Source organism: Cupressus sempervirens, chromosome 1 (assembly GCF_028749045.1).
Source record: "Cupressus sempervirens isolate cs-2001-9-10 chromosome 1, ASM2874904v1, whole genome shotgun sequence".
Classification (NCBI taxonomy): Eukaryota; Viridiplantae; Streptophyta; class Pinopsida; order Cupressales; family Cupressaceae; genus Cupressus; species Cupressus sempervirens.
Window position 1 is genome coordinate 201,118,761 of NC_143118.1, and position 13,491 is coordinate 201,132,251.

The window sequence follows — 13,491 nt, forward strand, 5'->3', positions numbered from 1 at the left end:
ATGCCGATCCTAATCTTTACTTCAAGTTGATAAATGGTGATATGTTAATTCTCATTCTTTATGTTGATGATTTACTAATCATAGGAGATCATCTTATGACCAAATGTAAACAAGAACTTGCTTTCAAATTCGACACGAAGGATTTAGGTACCCTACACTATTTTCTTGGCTTAGAAGTATGGTAGGAAGAAATTTGTTAATTCTAAATCAAGGTAAATACACCATTGATGTTTTATACAGATTTGGAATGATCGACTACAAGCCTATGTCTACACCCATGGAGACAAATCTACACAAGCTAAAAGAAGCAGCGTCATAATCAAAAGTTGTTGATCCTACTCTCTAGCGGTAGATAATTGGATCCTTGATGTATTTGGTAAACACTAGACCAGGCAATTTGTTATGCAACAAATGCACTTAGCCAGTTCACTTGTGAATCTAGAAAAGTACACCTTATTGTAGCAAAACATATTATGCGATACTTGCGAGGGACTATTGGATATGGATTAAAATATGATAATATAGATCTAAATCTACATGGATATTCAGACCAATACTAGGTGGGAAATGTTATTGATTGCAAAAGTACCTATAGATGTTGTTTTAGCTTGGGTTCAACCATGATCTCTTGGTTTAGTAGGAAGCAACCCTCAGTTGCACAAAGCTCTATCGAAGCCAAGTACATTACAACACCCATGGGAGCTCGAGAAGTCGTGTGGTTGAGAAATCTATTAGGTTTTTTTTGGATAAACCATGTATCCCATAATTATACACTGTGATAACTAGAGCAGTATAAACTTTTTTGTGAACCTAGTATTTCATGATAGATCCAAGCACATTGAGATTCTCTACCATTATATTAGAGGCATGGTTGAGAAGTACAACTGAGATACATTAACACTGTTGAGAAAATTGTAGATATTCCAACCAAACCTCTCTCTAAGATAAAAGTGGATCACTTTAGAGGTAAGCTTGGTATGGTAAAATTGTAAATTTTATTTGAAGTTGAGTCTTAATAAATCCATTGTACAAATACTTAAATATGTTATATTAACTCTTTTATCATGTTGTGTTATTTCATGATTTTGTAGAAACATTATGAAAGGTGACGATCTTTCATCAATGTTCATTTGTGGTTGATATTGTAAAGTGATGACTTTGTCAATAACTTAACCTACTATCATGATGGATATCATATGGTTGATATCAATACATATATCATGATAGTTCATATCTCTTACTTAATACTAATTGAGTAGTGTGCAACTACAACATGTTATATTACTGAGATATGTCATGGTGGAAGTTATGAGATGTAGCATTTGTGGATATGCCATGATTAGATATCTTCTTCAGTAGGCATCACGAGACTTGTTGGTAGTGTACATACTGGAAAAGATGAGTATGGTAAATATCATATGGTTGATATTCATGTTCATACCATATTCTTGATGATACTGCGAGGTAACATCAATTATGAGGGATGTCCTTTGAACATAGTGTTGACATGATTATAAGCTATTGGTTATCTGGATAAAATCTATCCTCCCTAGCCAAGAGGGAGTGTTATTAATTTATAGCTTTGGTTGGATAAATCCAATCGATAAAATCAAAGCATTAAATGATGTATTGCACTTATGCAATTAATATCTATCCTTTCACTATAATATTGTTATGCATATTATGAATAATTAATGTTTATTTGATTAGCACGCACACACACACACACGCACACACACACACACACACACACACACACACACACACACACACACACACACACACACACACACACGTCATAAACTTGTTACTAATCCAATAAATATCCATTATGTAATAACACCATTGATAAAGGAGAACATTCAAATCATATTAAACACCAAATGATTAAATATGATCAATTTTTTTAGAAGTCGATTGCTCATGATCGAATGTGTTGCCTTTGCTGTTATTGACATCTAGGTCGAACAAATTTTAACTGTGTTTCCCTTGTTATCATCGACATCTTAGCCAAACGCATACTTGTTAATAACAGTAATTGGACTGCCAAAATAAAACAACATTGTTATGTTTAATTGGGGAATGCCTAACATAGACATGACTCCTTATATATCAAAATTGGCTCTTGGAAAACACATACAAAATCACATTGAGTGCCATTACAAGTTATATATATATATATATTTCAGATCTATGAAAATATACTTACATCTGCATTTTTATCTTCCTGTAAATCTCTGCAAAGAAAAAATCATACCAGATTGAAAAGAGATTAAAACAGTGTTAGTTCAGATACATCATATTGGAAATAATTAAAATATCTCTATCTATAATTTGGTCTAATTTTTCTAACAGAATATTTAGTATAACAAAAACTTCTTTTTCATGAAATGACTTGATGGTAAATGGAGACATTGCTGACGTGCAAGAGTGAAGACATGCAGGATATTATGTGGAAGCCACATCCAACAGTAGAAGAAGCAAATATAAATTATAACCAAAAATGATGCCGACAGAGCATAAAGAAATACACAATGGTTTGAAGATAACAAAGAGGCGAAGAGTCATAATCACATAATAGCAATTAAGATAAGGAATCAAACAAGAGCCAGAGACCAATAATACATAGAGAATTACAAGAGCAATAAACTGTTTATGAGAATGCCTCAATAAATCCATGAACATGAACTAGACTAGCAGAAGGAAAACTGGATGAAGATCTGTATCACAACTACTTAATCTAACACATAGAGATTGCCTACAAAATACTCATTGCAACTTGCAACAGATTCATAAAGTAACGAACAAGAGAAATTCCCTTATTTGCTGTCATCTAACTTGGCTCTATTACCATGTTAATGCTTTGCTCAGAAATAAAGACAAACAACAATAAACAAAATGAAGAACAATAAGATATGTACAAACAAACAATTTATACTGGGAAGACCCTTCAATTTGAGAGGAAAAACCCAACCACACCAAATGGCAAAAATATCTCTTTGACTAAATAATAGAGGTTTAAGTACAATGCTTATAATTGAATACCACAGTTATCACACAAAGTAATCATATATGTATTGAATTGAGAGACTTTTTGTATAAGTCTCTTTGTAATGTCCCCTTTTTGGGACATTAGGAATTCCAAAGATGAATTCATAAAATATTAACTTTGGCTTAAGGGAGCTTAATGCAAAATTATTAATGGGTCAAATTTATATTATAAAGTGGGTAAAATGTGACAAGAAGGAAAAAAGATGAAAGGACAGGAGAAGGAAATTGAAGGGGCACTGTTTTGAGCATATAAGAAGGATGATGAGTTCATTTTCAGCATGCTTGGATATTGATTTGGTTTGAGATTTCTCTTTGAGAAATTAGGGAGCCTTCAACATCTTTTCAGAATCTAAGGACACAAACCCTCAGGTTCTTCTTGGTGAATAGGATGTAGCCCCGATTCATCAGCTATGGTGAATTCACGACGGAGTTCACAATTGCATTTCAAGTTCATTTCTAATTTATCCAATCGGACTATCATCATTGTATATATGATTGGATTGTTCTCGTATTGCTGATTTATAATGCAATAATGAATTCTAGAGTATTTGCTGACTATTCACTGGTTAATGTTGTTGGTTATCATTGTGTAAATTCTTGTTTATGATTCTGAGAATTATTTGAGCGAATTTGGAAAGGGATATCCAAGTAGAATATTACAGTGGTATCAGAGCTGGTTTTTCCTACCACCTTGTGAGGTTTTCTCCACAGTCACAATTACGGAAAGGTTTTATTAAAGGAAAACTTAAGAATATTGCAAAAGTAATATTTCTTATTTGAAAGAGAAATTTTCAGAAAATATAATTATTGCTATTGTTTCAAACATGAGACTTTGTTGTAAATTAATATTTCATAAGTCTGAAGTACTCTTTGGACTTGGAAATAATTATCTGAGCCTTGGCATAAGCGAAGTCTTCCTTCAATCGAACGACAATCAAGAAGGATAATTTCAGAAACTATATGTTTGTTCACAAGAGTTGATTCCTCCATGAATGGCGTTGTGGCTAATGTTGAGACTAACCGAGGAATTGAGTGTGTGAATACATTTTGACAAAGATCTTGCTGTAAACTATTGTTATAGACTCAATAAATTGACCACTCTTTGTATTGTGTGGAGGAGATAGTAAGGAAAAATACTGCATAACAATATTGGAAGAATCTAGGTCTCACTTTATTTAGCCAAGTTAGTAAGTGTCGTATACAAAACGACTAATGTTATTTGCATTGGAATATGTAGATGCGTGCAATCACCCTGATTGGAGTTCTTCCGTGAACTATTTCTGTCAAGGAGGAACTCTGTAAGTTGCATCACTTTGCTAAGATATTGAAACAGTTTCTCTGTAGATGACTATTGGGATTATTGGGTTACTAGCTAGCCATAGTTGAATGTGAAGATGCCTAGTTGGGGTTGTGAATTTCTATTTTCAACATTGCCATGAATGTTTGTTGAGACACTTTTGGATAAGATACTTGCTGAAAATTAATTATTTAATATAATCTGCTGCTCAGGCGATATTTTGTGGAGGTAGCTTCTAAGATTTCAAAGAGGTTGTGGTGAAATCATTCCACAGAGACATAAAAAATGTTCACATATGAATGAACACATGACAGTTGCTTGGAAACCATGAATCGTATCCACCCATTCCTCCATAACATAATTGCTGGTCCATCAGGTTAAATGAAGTTTTGCCATCATCGACACTGTGTAAGGCAAACTTAGTTGGGTGAATGAAATCAAACTAAATATACTTGCTAGGCAATGAGTTGTTACAAGAATATTTGGGTGTGAGTTGTTATGAGCGGAGACAATTATCTTTAAATGTTGTAACCATATTCATAAGTTTGTAGTTGTGGATGAATATTTTATGAAATCCTTAATATATTGGTATTTCCGTGAACCATTTTCTTGTTGTCGATTCACCTTCTAGAGAAAAATTCATAAGGAGATTGGAGTAGTAGCCCCATCACGAGGTTCAAAATTGAAACTTTGGCTCTAGTGGGAGCTAAGAAATTAGTTGTGGTTGCTGAATGAAGAGCTAGGAGAATGAATAATATTTGAAGGATAAGACATGAAGTTGTATTAATTTTGACTTGTGTGACAAACTTCTTTTGCTTTGGTGTATCTTCAAATAGAGTACGAGTTCAATGAAAGACTCAGAAAGTGACAAGAGACTATCGTGAAATTTGGAGATGGTTCTAGGTACTATCTAGCTTTTCCAAGAGTATAATTTTTGTAATCTAGAAACTCCTCACAGATAGAAGCGACTATTTGTCAGGAGGGTTTAATAGACCTCTTTTATTTGCAAAAGTATAGTTGAAGAACTCCGGGAGTTAGCAAATGATCATATAAATATACAACTTGATTAAAAGAGTTGTTAGTTTTTGTTGTCGATTTTGGTATTCATTATTGGCAGACAAAATATTTTTTTCGTGGCGTCAATTCCATGTGCAAAGATTGAACAAAAGAGTCAAGACTTGTAACTCTTTCCAATAGATGTAATGTCTTTTGGAAATTTTAATATTTGTTGCTACTTAAGGTTGGACAAAATAAGAAAACACTTCAGCTAAGATTATAGCCTCGTTTACGAGTCTATTGAACAGGATGGAATCTACAATAGCCCGTTAATTTTCAAAACATTGGCAGCAGTAATTGAACCTTTTTAAGTGCTCGACCATTGTAAAATGAAGGATGTTACCATAGCTACTGCCATAGCCAAGTGTTGGGGAATTGAATGATACAATACATGAGATTACGAAGCTGGGAATGAGTATTTAATTTGTATTCGAGGCTCTTCTTTTTGACCAATCATACTATGGAAAATGACACGAGTTCCAAAATTTGTGTTGTGTGAGCTTTGGGAGTTAAAGGTTGAGCGAGAGCATCTATTAAAGGTTGAAGGAAGTCAAAAGCACATCTTGACAAGACTGACCAAGATTTGCTAGAGGCTTATCGCAGAAGGGTAGATTTTAGAGTTGAATTCAACTAACATTAGGAAAAGGTTGGTTTGGGTCACAATTTACATTCTCTATCAATCAGCAATCAATGTTAATATTGATTTTCTTTCAGCTTGGCTCCGATGTGGCTATTCTCCAAATCTGAATTAGAAGAACATTTCAAGCCTTCAGACAACTAGGCATTGGTATCTCAAAAAATAAAATAAAATTTTGGATTGGTATTTGCATGCAAGTTGAAGGCTCTGCAATTAAGAATTCTTATAGGTAAGGCAAACTATTTTACAAAATAATATTTGTTTGCATTAATTGGGTCAGAACTGGGGAAGTTTCTTATAGTGCAAGTGTGTATCAAACTTGGGGAAAACAAATATTGTAATGTTTTGACAAATTTGAAACTGTGCATTTTTAACCTACAAGCAAACTATTTGCTAACATGCTGCAAGGCACCAAGCAAAAATTTGGTACAAATAAGAAATCTTATAGTGACAAATTGGAAACATTGGAAAAAATGAAAAGTAGGCTCTTCTCAAGAGAATATAATAATACATTCAATGGTGCTTAGTTTCAAGACTTGTAGAAAGAAAGGGAAGTGGACAATCAGTTGTATGTGATTGGCTTACAATTGAAGTCCCGAAGTCCTTAGATGGTGCTCTTTCCAAACTAGAATAATTAGATTCACATCTATCAAAAGTTGAACAATCTGATTGTAGACTTCTTTATTGGGCTTTACAGGCTTCAATGATTGCGTTAGTGCAAGCAAGAATGTTGGAGCACCAAATAACGATCTGAGACTTACAATTGCCTCTTGCTTGAGTGAGATTATTAGGATAACAACTCCTGTTGCACCTTATGCTAATAAGATCATGGAGAAAGTCCTACAATTGATAGTGGACAACTTGTGTGGATTATAGGATGACAAAGGGCCTACCTTTTGTAAGAGAGTTAAAATATTGGATATTATGGCAAAGGCTAGATTTTTTATCACCATGTTGGACCTCCGATGTGAACGAATGATACTTCAGATGTTTCATGGTTTCTTAAGTGGATATAGGAAGCATCATCCAGACATTGTGAAGGTCTGCATTAAAACTATCATGTCATTAATCCTTGATAAGAACGATGACATATGTAAGCATTTAAAATCAGATTTTTTGGCTATGTGGAGAAGGGAGAACATAATCTCACCTATGGCTTATGAGCTTGTGGAGGAGCTAATTGAACATAAGTTAGACATGTTCAAATAGTTTATGACTGAACCTGAGTTAATTTCAGCAGTCGTACAGGTTGAAGCATCTCCAGAAATGAGCAAAAATCAAATGAGAAGAGAACAAAATTGTTTCTCATGTAGCAAACTTGGACACCTAGTCACATTTGTGAGGATTATAATGAAGTTAAGGCAAACAAAGAAGTTCAGACCAGCAAGATCAAAATTTCTTAGCTTTGCCACTAGATAAGATAAGATAATTAACACAAGTATTGGTCATACAACTCTCTATATTGGTGACTTAGAGGTGGTTATAGACACATCTAATTGGAGGAGAGAGTGTGTTGGAGATTCCAATGGTGAGAATTTACTTGAAAATGATGACATGATGGGCACTGTGTCATTTCATACAAATCAATCAAACAAGGAGTTTGAAACATATGATGACTCATGTGTTTCTTACATCAGCAACCCACTTATGCATGATTGTGATTCAGAGGACCAAACAAAGATGGAAATTAAGGATAATAGTATTTTGGGTGACCAATCAGAAAATGCTCTTAATAATGACATGGATGAGAAGCAATCCTTGAAGGAGCAGCTGAAAGTTACTAAAGATATGTTTGTTGCGGCCTTAGTATGCTATGATGACGCTCACAGGATTGTTGAGGATCTTCACATGAAGGCACAAATGGAAAAGAAACAAACGGGAATGGAAAGAGATTCTTATATTGCTGATTTGTAGGGTGTTAAAATAGCCTTGGAAACTTTGAAATCAGATTATTTATGCCTACTCCCAGACAAAGATTACATCTTAAAGGTTGCTGAAAATTACGCTGGTCAATTAAGGGAAAAAAGGGAAGAGGTTAATAAGCTCAATAGGGAGCTTAAGGATGCACGGGAAGCCTTGGATAATACACTGGTTGCTCTTCATGAAGTAGAAAATCAGATTGTTGTCACCAAACAATCTAGGGAACAAGAGGATAAAGGAAGGCATGAGTTTTTCCAAGAAGTGATTAAGGAACTTGGTAGCATTCAACAAACTTATGACTTGGATAGCTGCCTTAAGAGATCAAGTAACCAAATTTTCGATCATATTAAGTTAGTAGATAATTTCTTGTTTGAGGTTGATGCTGATTGGACATTTGATAACCCATTTTTTGAATTGGAGGAGGAAGATCCTACCGATTTACATGAAGAGGATGAGATTGATTGCAGGATTTGGGACTCAGTTGCAGTTCCTAGCAGTGAGTTTGGTTCACAAGATTGGTGTGGTGTCCCAATTTTCAGATTTAACACTGTTTCTCATTCTTCGATCAGCTTACATATGGCTTTAGTTTCTAACTTACTGTAATGGATACCTCCAAAATCTGCTTACAAGTATTCACAACTATATGGTAATTTTATCAAACACTTAGCTTGCAGTCTCCATTATATGCTACAACCCTTATGGCTCTAAAAGGTTGTCTGTATCGTATTGTGTTTGGCATGTAACATAAATATAAGAATTGAAAAGACATAACATATATTGCAGAAATAACCAGCACACTATTTATATTGATTTCCAAACTTTAATAACAAGTGCAAAGCTGATTCACGGAATACTCCAACAATAAATTGGAACAAACATTGTTTACATCAAATAGTTGAGGGCGTGGTCAAAGTTTCATTGACCTGTTGCAAACAATATGCAACTGCTATAGTAACTTGCTATAGTAACTCGGCTGCTATAGTAACTTGCTACAATAACTCGACTGCTACAGTGACACGATTGCTATAGTGACACACCGCTATAGTAACAATTGCAACAGTGACGCGCTGTTATAGTGACACAATTGCTACAATGATACAACTACTACAGTGACGTGCTGCTATAGTAACTCCGCAGCGATAGTAACTTGCTACAGGAACTTGGTTGTAGCTGGAAATGCACCCAATTTGCCAGATATAAAATTGATAGCAATGAATTCCAAAGGCCAAACCCCAAGGGAATGATGTCTAGAATGTCATACGAGAGGATAGTCGTCCTCTAATGCCAAGAACAGATCTGCAACTCACACATCCATTTTCTTCTCATATTCAACCTACCTAATGAGGGCCACAAGCTCTCCTTTTTATTTCTACTTCATAGGGTTGACCCACTTTTCACAAGCAATGTGGGATAAAGTGTTCTAAAATAAAATAAAATAAAATAACACCTTATGTCTCCCTTGGGCTTCCCTTTTCCAACACACAACCCAACATGAATAATATTAAAGGAACACTTTATTATTTTCACATTTAATTTAAATGTTACTTTAATAAACTTCAGGCATTAAAATAAAATAGACATTGAGCTTGAGATAATATGAGTGGTAGCTCATCGGAAACTTCTCATCGAGGAGTATCAAACCCAATCACTAATTCTGACATCGCCCATGCCCTACTGACTTACTAAAAATAGTAAGTTTTCCCAACACCATGTAAATCAACTCCGTTCTGGCCTGAACTGGAAATGACTAGGCCAAAACATCTCAGGATCCCACTGACCTCTTCGTTAGCCTTTGGGACCACGCAGAAATAGGCTAACGGTCACACAATTAAACAACTGCTAAAGTGGGGACATTACACTCCGCCTCCTTAAAATTGCTTGTCCTCAAGCGATCTCAGTCCTATTTGCTATAACACTTGCTCACTCTCCCAAGTAGCATCCTCCTTTGGCAGGTCTCTCCATCTGACTAAATATTCTTTAACCACCTTGTTCTGCAGAGTCTTCTCCCTGGTATCTAGAATAGCCTCAAGAACCAATACGAGCTTCCCCTTCTCATCCAATGGTGGCAAATTTGCAGAAGCCACAACTCTTTGACCAATGGCTTTCTTAAGCCTCGATACATGAAACACATGATGCACCTGACTGCCCTCTAGAAGCTCAATCTCGTAGGCAACCTTGCCCACCCTACGAATCACTCTGTAGGGACCATAAAATCCAAGCTTCAACTTCTCTGCTCCGCTCTTCTTGAGTGATGACTATCTGTATGTTGTAGCCTCAAGTAAACCATATCCCCAACCTCAAAGTTGCACTCTATCCGGTGCTGATTAGCATGCAATTTCTGCTGATTCTGGGCCTATTGTATATTCTCCTTGAGCACCCTCAAAATATCCTAACTATCCTGCAAGAAGTCTTTGGCTTTGGGCACTCTACTATCCCTCGAAACTAGATCCATGAAGATAGGTGCTTCATAACCATATAGTGCCATGAATGGAGTCATCTTGATGGACATATGATAAGAGGTGTTATAACAATACTCTCCTATATGCAGCCATTTGAGCCAAGCTCTCTATTGTGCAGTCACATAGTTCCTCAGATATCCTTCCACCCATTTATTCACAATCTTCGTTTGCCGATCTATCTGTAGATGATAACTAGTGCTAGGTGTAAGATCTATGCCACACAACCCAAACAATTCCTGCCAAAAAGCACTCATAATTTTACTATCTCAATCACTGACAATGAAACTAGGTAGCCCATGTAACCTGAATATCTCTCTGAAGAAAAGATCGGCCACTTGTGCTGTTGTGTAGGTGGATGGAATAGCAAAGAAGTGAGAAAATTTCGTCAACCGGTCAACTACCACATAGATGCAATCTCTTCCCTGTACTTGTGGTAACCTAGTGATGAAGTCCATAGAAATACTTTCCCATTTCCTATCCAGAATGGGAAAAGGCTGTAACAACCTTGCAGGATATGTGTGCTCTCCCTTATTCTGCTGACAAACTGCACACTCCCTGACATGCTTCTGAACATCATCCTTGAACCCTTTCCATGTGAACCGCTCATGGATCTGCCTGTAGGTCTTAAAGACCCCTGGATCTCCAGCTATAGGTGCATCATGAAATGCCTTCAGTATAACCTCCCTAAACTATGATGAAGGAATCAAATATATCCTACCCTGGAACTTGATCAATCCATCCATTGTTAAGAATATTAACCAAGATAAACCTACAGGTCTGACAGTGAGACCGTGCTTCCTATTAATAGTAATATATCTCTAATGTTGGCATTTAATGATATATATATATATATATCTCCTATAGGTGCCAAGTTAGGAAGGGTTATGTACCTTGAGGGACATACCCTTTAGAAATGATATATAAGTAGGTTGTAAATGCAGATTATAGGACACAGTGTTACCGCAGTCTGCTCCTATAAGCATTTTATATCCTGCAAATTATATCTGAGATTCTCTATCACAATAAAAGGTTAAATATTCAGTATTATATCTGCATTATAATAAGCACTAATTTCATCAATATTCATACTACTTAGAAGATCATTCTTAGCACATAAGACTGGATTAAAAGTCTGATTAAGAGATAAGGATTTAGCAGAAACTTTACATGGTATCAGAGCTCTGGTAATCAAACCTAGGCTCTGCTAAATTTCAGTAATCAGACTTTGTACACATCAAGCAACAATCTTCTATCTTCTATGGCTTACACAATTAGACCCGAGGATAGGTTTGATGGGAAAGAACACTTTGAAGCCTGGAAGTTCAGAATCATGATGATTCTTGAAGAGAACAATGTAAAACAATTCATTGATGGAGCATCCAAACAACTCCTAGTTGAACCTCACAAATCTATCTGGAGCAGAGGAAATAGAAAAACTATTCAAATCATCTTGGATGGAGTTAAAAATGATATTGTACCTATGCTTACAAAACATCAAACTGCCTTTGATATGATGAATGCATTACGAAATGCCTATGAAGTAAACAATGCAACTAGGGTTCTTGCACTAAAAAGGCAACTGAATAACACTTAGATAAAGAAAGGAGAATCGATAAGTTCTTACTTCTTAAGAGTTGCCGGCATTAGAGATGAACTATCAAGCATGGGAACCATCATTAGTGACACAGAATTAACACTTATGGCTATAGATGGATTGCCAGATTCATGGGAGACATTCGCACAAGGAATAAGTGCCAAAGTTCAGCTCCTAGACTTTAACAGACTCAAGAATGATTGTCTTCAAGAGGAATCCATAAAACTAAAGGAAGGAGGGAAACCAAAAGTAAAAGATGAAGAACCTCACGTTCTTAATACAAACTCCTATAAAGGCAAGAAGAAGCATTTCAAGAAGAAAAAGGGAAATCAAAAGAATGGAAAGCCCAAGAAAGATCTATCTAAAATAAAATGTTTCAAATGTGAAAAATTTGGACACTATAGATCTAATTGTCCTGAAAATTCCAAACAACAGGCAAATTGTACAAATGTCATTAGAGAAGAAGATACTTATGATCCTGAGAACCATGTTTTGTAATCCTCTCTATCAAATGAAACTTCAAATAAAGCATGGGCAATTGACAGTGGATCTTCTAGACATATAATGGGATACAAAGAAACTCTAGATTCTTTATCAAAGAAGGTTAACGGTGAAGTTACCATTGGTGATAACTCAGCACACTTTGTTGAAGGAATTGGAAATTGTACTTTGAAACTAAAATCAGGAAATACTCTTCTTCTTAAAGGTGTACTCTATGTACTAGGGTTTAAAAGAAACCTAATCTCAATTATAGCACTTGAAGATGATGGACACAATGTTGCATTCGTGGATGACAAAGTATTAACTTGGGCTAAGAACTCTTCCATCAAGAAAGCAAAGTTAATTGGTCAAAGAAGGGGATATTTGTATGAATTGAATATAGAATCTAGTCGATCCGTTCAAGCCCTAGTCCACGAAGCTGAAGATTCAAATGAAATATGGCATAGAAGATTAGGGCATCTACATTTTAAAACTTTATCAACTATGGAAAAGATGGTTACTGGATTACCCAAATTAAATAAAGACAACCTTAGGATTTGCAAAGGGTGTGCTCTCGGTAAAAGAACCAAAAGTCCCTTTCATGATAGTACTAGGAAAACAAATAATGTACTAGAATTAATTCATTCAAATTTATGCGGACCTATGTCTGTTTCTTCTCTTGGAGGATTTTGGTATTATATCTTGTTCATAAATGACTTCTCTAGGAAAACATGGATTTACTTTTTAAAATGCAAGGAATCAGAAGAAATCCTACGAAGATTTAAAGAATTCAAAGCATTAACTGAAAGGATTTTGGTATTATATCTTGTTCATAGACGACTTCTCTAGGAAAACATGGATTTACTTTTTAAAATGCAAGGAATCAGAAGAAATCCTACAAAGATTTAAAGAATTCAAAGCATTAACTGAAATAATTTTGGTATTATATCTTGTTCATAGATGACTTCTCTATGAAAATATGGATTTACTTTTTATC

The 13,491-nt window shown here is 35.3% G+C and overlaps 1 protein-coding gene and 1 long non-coding RNA gene across 2 annotated transcripts in view; one reads left to right on the top strand and one right to left on the bottom strand.

The window, feature by feature from the left end:
• The window catches only part of LOC149576822 (uncharacterized), a 190,752-nt gene that overhangs the window by 39,630 nt on the left and 137,631 nt on the right, over nt 1–13,491 (top strand). The gene's annotated exons all lie outside the window — the stretch shown is intronic.
• Nucleotides 1–13,491, bottom strand: part of LOC149576823 (uncharacterized) — a 188,149-nt gene that overhangs the window by 36,166 nt on the left and 138,492 nt on the right. The window contains exon 2 of the long non-coding RNA XR_016362344.1: nt 2,210–2,237. This is a non-coding gene — a long non-coding RNA (uncharacterized LOC149576823). The remainder of the gene's footprint in view (nt 1–2,209; nt 2,238–13,491) is intronic.